Source organism: Dipteris shenzhenensis, chromosome 7 (assembly GCF_047967505.1).
Source record: "Dipteris shenzhenensis isolate YYH24624 ecotype China chromosome 7, Dip_SZ_1.0, whole genome shotgun sequence".
In the NCBI taxonomy this organism is placed as follows: Eukaryota; Viridiplantae; Streptophyta; class Polypodiopsida; order Gleicheniales; family Dipteridaceae; genus Dipteris; species Dipteris shenzhenensis.
In genome coordinates, this window is record NC_141602.1 from 58320375 (window position 1) to 58327840 (window position 7466).

General features: G+C 41.3%; 1 pseudogene; it reads left to right on the forward strand.

Moving 5' to 3' along the window:
* The first annotated feature begins 835 nt into the window (after positions 1 to 835).
* On the forward strand, positions 836 to 1915 carry LOC147900573 (RHOMBOID-like protein 2 pseudogene; annotated as a pseudogene).
* Positions 1916 to 7466: the final 5551 nt, after the last annotated feature.

Sequence of the window (7466 nt, forward strand, 5' to 3'; positions counted from 1 at the left end):
CATTTCATTGGTTGCCGGATCCTTGCTGACCCTTACCTGCCTGTGAGTCCGATTGCAAGGGTCAGGCAAGCTTTGGCCTTCCGTTTGCCACCTCAGCTCGAACCTGCCTGAAGGGCTCACAATCCGAGGAATTTCTCCTCGTGTGCCTAGGGTGAGAGGCAGATCTACGAGATGGCCATTGAGATGGGACTCGATCATGGTGGAGGTTGGCCATCGAGGTGTAGGACCTAGTCTCCTTCATTGGAGGACGTCGCTCCGAAAATGAATGAACTGCGTCTCGAAATACGCGAGTGGACGAGGCTCGAGCTCACAATGAGCATTGAGAACGTAGAAGACATTTCTTTGTGACGCCACCGTGTGGGGAGGCGGAGACGTACACTGGTCCTATCCCAAGGCTCTTGAAACGAGGCTTAGTAGACGTTAGAGTTAGGATGGTTATGGTTTGTTTAATTTCTTAGCAGCGGTTGTGCTCGACAGTTGAAAGGAGCGCACAGCATTTCAGTTCTTCTGAGACGTGGGCTTTTGATCTATTCTGTTCTGCTTCAAACAGCCCATTGTAATCTCTCGACATTTTGCTTCGAGACAAGCATGTACAATCTCTAGAGGTAAGGAATCCCTCTGGAGAACGAATATATATAGCTTGTCTTGATTAGGATACCTCCTCGGTTTCCTACGAGAAATGTCAAGAAGACGTTGATCATCAGTGAGCGTAATCATAGGACTGGAGGACGTAGAAACTGTTTCCTTTGTTCGTGTTCTCACGCTCTCTCTTTCGTTCGCAGCTGGCGGTCTAACTTTTCACGAATCTAGATCGTGAATACTTGTAAACAATACGATGGGCCGAAAGCATGCGATGAGAAGTCCAGCGAGGGAAGTACAATCTCCCGGCCAAGCGATCACAACGCAAAGTTTGTCAGCAGATGACGGGACTACGGATGATCAATCAATAGGGCACAGATCAATTAGCGTCGTCACAAACAGACTTCCCGAAATAGGTGTATCGCCGATCATCCAGATGAACCACCGACAAAGCTTTCCATTCGTCGTTCTCGCTATTCTGGTCGTTAATGTGGGCACGTTTATCTTCACGATGTACATGAATAACTGCCCATCTCGCTCTACAAACTGCAGCCTCGTATTCTTAAAGCGGTTTTCTTTCCAGCCCTTAAATGAGAACCCTTTGCTCGGTCCCTCTACAGCGGCTTTGCTTGATGTAGTGGCGCTTCAATCCAATTTAGTCACTGACGGGAAGCAAGCATGGCGACTTCTGTCATGCATCTGGCTTCATGGAGGACTATTCCATCTATTCACCAACATGCTCGGTCTCTTATCGATCGGAATTCGTCTAGAACTCGCTTTTGGATTCTACAAGGTTGCCCTCACTTATGTTCTAGCAGGTCTAGGGGCTAGTTTAATCTCGGCTTTGTTCATCAAGAATACGGTATCCGTAGGAGCATCAGGAGCGCTATTTGGGCTGTTGGGAGCAATGGTATCAGAGTTCATCATGAACTGGGCTGTGTACACGAACAAATTTTTGCACTTATCCAAGCTCGTGTTCCTGATCATCATCAATATTGGTTTCGGATTCATGCCGCATGTGGACAATTTTGCACACCTGGGAGGCACCATCGCAGGATTCCTGTTGGGTTTTGTGTTGCTGGCGAAACCCCAACTGGAGTGGGTAGAGCGCTGCTATTTTCCAGCTCGTCAGATACAGAGCCAACCTACACTGAAAGCTACACACTCTCTCTTCCAGAGGATTATGAAGCTGATTGCTTTCAATCTGCTCATTGCTTTCTATGCAGCATCCACTGCTTTGCTCTTCAAAGGTCTTGATATTTCTTCGAAATGCAAGGCGTGCAACTACCTCAGATGCATACCCACCAGCTTTTGGGCTTGCCCATCTATGGGATGAGCGTGCTTGAATTCAAATGCATGGATATGGGCATAAGTATGCGTCCACAATGGAATCTGTACATACAAAGAACTCTCTCTCTCTCTCTCTCTCTCTCTCTCTCTCTCTCTCTCTCTTCTACACTCCTAACGACACCGAAAGATAAGAGCGTGAAGAACAAACAAAGTGATGGTCTTTCGAGGAAATTTTTGAGTGAAGGACCTCCTGAATAAATAAAGATACATTGAGAAAAATTTATTGTCCAATAAATAAGAGTAGCATACGTTCATTAGAATTGGACCGTAAAGAAGAAGTAATATAACGGCAAAAAGGTTGGGCAAAATCCATGCCTGTTTCGCGGTTGTAAAAACACAAAGTTAATAGTAATAAATGAAATAGGAAAGAAACAATAATGTTATGGGAAAGAGGAGGGATAGAGATCTATGATTTTTTTTCCTTTTTTTATGGTGCCTCCGAGGGCTAGCCAAGTGTCTAACTCATACACAAATGCATAATTTGTTTTAAAAGGCCTTTTTCTTTGAATTTTTAGAGATCCTTAAAACTACATTTCATTCATTTACTAATAAAGCATTCATATAGTTCCCTTGTCCTTTGTTTCCTTATGTAACCTTACGGAGAACCAAGCCCGAGTAGGTTGAAGCTCATGTGTAGAAAATGGAAGTTGTACTCAACTCTTAATGAAATGAAAGAAATTCCTCATAATCATGATTGTGCTTTTCCCCTTATATTTCCATTCCATTAAAAAGGAAGAAGTTGAAGTAAGAAAATAGAAGGAAAACCAAGCATATAAGGGTTCACTACTAGAAACACTACATAAAAGATAAACTAACATTTTGAAATTCCCACTCGAGCATTTTTTAGTGTGTCATAAATGCTATGTCCAAGGAACCAAATGGCTTTCTACTATTTTGGTGTGGAATTTGGTGGTTTTGGCATCACCATTGTGTCTAGAGCAGGCAAAAACCTAGTGGGGCCAAGTGCCTAAATAGATTTCTTAATCACATTTCTATGAAGCGCCAGTTTTTGTCATTTTGACATCTCTGGAGAGACATTTATGACACACCCAAAAATGCTCAAACGGGAACTTCAAAATTTCAGTTTATCTCTTTCGGGATTTGGTATAGGGTGGAAGCACGCACTCAAAAAAGCATGTCCATGGACAATGCTAAGAAGCACAATTAAATAGCATGTTTTGGCTTTGTTTGTAAGTGAGCATAATGTTAATTTGGTAGTTACACTTAGCCCATATGTTGAGTGTATCTATCTTTTGAATTTGAATTTTAGTTATAGGTTTTCCCTCTCTCTCTCTCTCTCTCTCTCTGTCTCTCTCTCTCTCTCTCTTTCTCACTCTCACATGCATAGAGGTGCAGTCTTCATCCTGCCTATTCCATTACCAGCTCTCTCCGTAACAAAGGTGCAATCTTCCTCCTACTTGTTCCATTGCCAGAAACTGTTATCCTCCCTCTCACTCACTCTGTTTGCTACTGCAGGCGACCATTGCAGTGCTTGGACTGCCTCTCTCTCATACACACTCACACCTAGCCACAAGCTTCCTCCTGCCTGCTCCATCACCAAGAATCTTTGTTGAGTCGGAGTATTCTCTCATGTGGGCTCACTCTCTCTCCAATGCCATGAATCATTTTAGACTACATTGAAGGGGCTACCACAATCTTGTCAGGATCTCCTTGCAATCAAGCTTTCTTAAAGCTCTAGTAAGTATGCTCACGATATGTAGTCACTAGATCTTGCTGCTTCCACTTGCTTTTTTTTTAAAGACTTCGAGTTATGGAGCTGATGCAGAAAGTTGTATGGATTCTTGGTCTATATTGTTCATGATCATTCAAAGCATTGCTTAGTTCCACATTTTTGTCTGTGTGCTACATAGAATATTCCATTACTCACACTTGTGTGAAGTCTTTGTCTCCTCTTCACTATGTTGGGCATCTTCACCTTCTCACTTGCCCTATTGTCTAGAGTCCCAATCCTCATGGCACATGAAAAGAAACCCCCAATCTAGCCATAATGGCAAATTGCATGTGTTGTGTGCTAGCCTTTGATGAAATTATAGATCTTTCCAAGTACACTTTAGTAGCCAAGGGAACAAGATCAAGAGGAAGAAAGGATTACAAAGCATATTACTATCTCCTAAGTGTACAAGAGATCTATAATTTCATGGAACCCTGTGTTATGTGCTAGCCTTTTATGAAATTATAGATATTTCCAAGTACACTTCAGCAGCCAATGGAACAAGATGAAGAGGAAGAGAGGATTACAATGAATATTACTATCTCCTAGTAAGTGTATGGGAGATATCTATAATTTCATGGAAGGCTATATAGTGGGTTTCTTTTCATGTGCTGAAGATGTGGACTATCATATGCTAGTTAATGCTAGTTAGGACTTGAAGTATGATGCTAGGGACTTGCTTTTGAAGTCCTTGAAAATAATCATCATATCAAAAGCATTTTGCCCTTGGAAGTCCTACCCTCTCCAAGTTAATTATCTCTACATCATTCAAAGTCACAACTAGGAAAGGATGTTCTATTAGCTTGCTAAGCAATTGACACTGGGAACAATAGCTAAGCAATTGACAGTGGGAACAATGAAAGATGAAGCCTTCTAAGGTAGGAATTACAGGTTGAATAGCACAAATTTTTGCTTGGGTATAGCCATTTTTGGTGAGATTCAGGGACTTTTCTGTATATAGGTATGTTGGAATTCGGCAAACTTTGTATTCAAGTTGTAGTACACATTCCAAACTTGAACATGAGAACAAAAAATCATGGAATAAGGATTTGGAACAAGACCATTAAAGAATTACAAGTGCTATGTTGCATGTGAAGCATGCACCCTAAAGACTACAGGATATAGCAATTTATTCAAACATCAAAATTTTATTCTATACATGCAACCAAGTAATCATTCAAAAGTACACTACATGAGGTTCTCCTCAACCCAAGGACACACCTAAATGAGAACATTGGGCATGGGTTAATAGGCCTCCAATGTTGTGCTAAAGTGACACATACCCATTTGAGGGCACGCTCCATAACTTTTTTTTTATTTGTTGAAAACCAAAAGAGATTGAAAATTTGGAATCCAAACTAGTGGGACTACTGCATGGTGGTCTTAAAACATTGATAGTTGTTGGTATTGGTATCTAGATTTGCCCAAAAATGGAAGAAGTTGAAAAAACGTAATTTGTGCATGCGCAAAGATATTTTAATAAATCCAACACTATTTACAATTTCAAATTATTTCTTTTTCCATGCACTTGCTTGCTATATGGCTCATAAGCATGCCAAAGGTCATTGCATTTCATAATGCATAGCATTAAACCCAATAGCATGCTCTTTGTCCTATTTATGTTTTGGAGCATTTTAGGCCACATTGCACTTGTTTGGGATATCCAATTCTGCTAACGTGTATCATCAGATGGGGGAAAGCCGATGGTTGAAAATTTTGCTACTCCCATGAATTTCAAATTTTTACACCTCCCGCCCATCAAATCTTGGAAGATTAAGTACCTACAACCTGTCCTCGCCCTGTAAACGCCCTGCAACCCGCATGCACCTCGATGTGACCTTGCATAGACTTTGGGTTGCCATTGTCTTCTTTCGGGTAAGTTCTCTTCTATTCTTTGCTTGCCTCACCAGCTAGGTTCTCTGGGTCTTATTCTGGATTGATCATGGCCATGGTCAATGGAAACATGCAGCTCACCATGGCTTGCAAGAGAAGTAGACAAAGGCTGCGAGATAGAAAAGCTGAAAAGCCAGGTCAAGGCATAAGGAACAGAGTGCAGGTCGAGGAAAGCGCTGGCATAATATCAAAATGGCAACGAAAAACACTTTTGCAACATCTGCGAAGGGAGAAACAATGAGAAGAAAGAAGACTCCTTGCAAAGAAGTAGCAAGAAGTGGTTGTTGCAGATGCACACATTTGATCATTGCCATCGGAGCAAAGAACACGAGCTACGGTGTCATGATTGGTGGGAGTATTCGAGGCAGCAACATCAGGCCATTCAAGTGAAAAACAGTTTTGAGTCTTCATAAGCTTTAGCCTGAACCCTAAAGTTCTTATAGTAACAACCATACAAACACCTCAGAAGATGCACACCCAAGAGGCAATGCTCTCTAACCTAAGAAATCGCCTACAGAAATTGAAAGGGGTGCACAGCTTAGATCAACTAGCTACAAAGAGGGCGACATTAGCTATGTTGTTGTCCCTTAGAACAAAGGAGAAATGTCTTGGGCGCACAATGTGTAAGATGTTGTTAATCAAAAGGATCAATATGGCTCCAACGGTTGAACATAGATTGGAAGCAATGCACAACCATCCCGATCCGAGAAGTCTGTGGGCTTCAACAGAACGCAAGAAAAGGACAGACAGCCTAAGAGCGGATGTCATTGCTAGAGTGACAATGTTTTGGCAAGAAAGTACGAAGGTTTCTCCAAATAGAAAGGACATCTGTAAAAAGCGGACATGATGCAAGGTGTTTGAGGAGCACATCATACACATGCTAGGTACAACGCAGGTCAGTGGTGCCTAAACCAACCCAGTGGTTGTTTGTGATTGAACTTTGGGATAGTTTACTTGTTTCATTTCTTAAACTAGGCTTGGACTAAATGTGATTGTCCTAAACCAGCCTGGTGGTTGGAACATCATCATGCAACCGTAGGCTGGTTCAGCTCTATCACCAGTTATGTGATTGTCCTGAACTAGCGTGGTTGAGCAGACATTAGTTGTTGTCCAGCCCGATGGCATGGTTGAGCAGAAATTAATAGCAATATATTTTGCAATAGAATAGCAATATATTGTTATTTTACTAAACTAGCCTAGTGGTTGGAACATCATGCAACCATGGCTGCTTCAGCTCAATCACCAGTTATGTGTTTGTCATGAACCAACGTGGTTGAACAAACAATCAACAAACATTAGTTATTGACCAACCCGGTGGTTGAAATTATTGTGCTTCTTGGTACTTAAATTTGTTAAATTTAATTTCCTACTCTTCGGTTCATATACTACTATTTCTAGACCGGGATGGCTTGGACTTAATGTGATTTTCCTAACCCAGTCCGGTGCTAGTTCAAGACAAACAGTTCATGACAAACAGCAAGTAGCTAATACTAACATAAATTGTGAAATTCAGAAATGAAAAGCAATATATTATTATTTTCTAATTGTGAAATTCAAAAATAAAAAGCAATATACTTGTTATTGTCTAATATGTGAAGTTGAGACCATCAGCGCAGCAAGCTAAACTAGACCAGTGGTTGAAATTGTGATAGTGTCCTAAACCATCCTAGTGGTTGAATTTGTGACTATCCTAAATGTGTCGTAAACCAGCCTAGTGGTTAACTGTCCTAAATGTGTCCTTAACCAGCCTGGTTGTTGACTATCCTAAACGTGTCCTAAACCAGCTCAGTGATTGAAATTGTGATTGTCCTAAACCAGAGCCTGTGGTAATTGAAATTGTGACACCAGTGCAGTGGTTGAAAATTGTTTTGCTTCATTGTATACTTTAATTAGACTCTACTTTGTCTTGCTT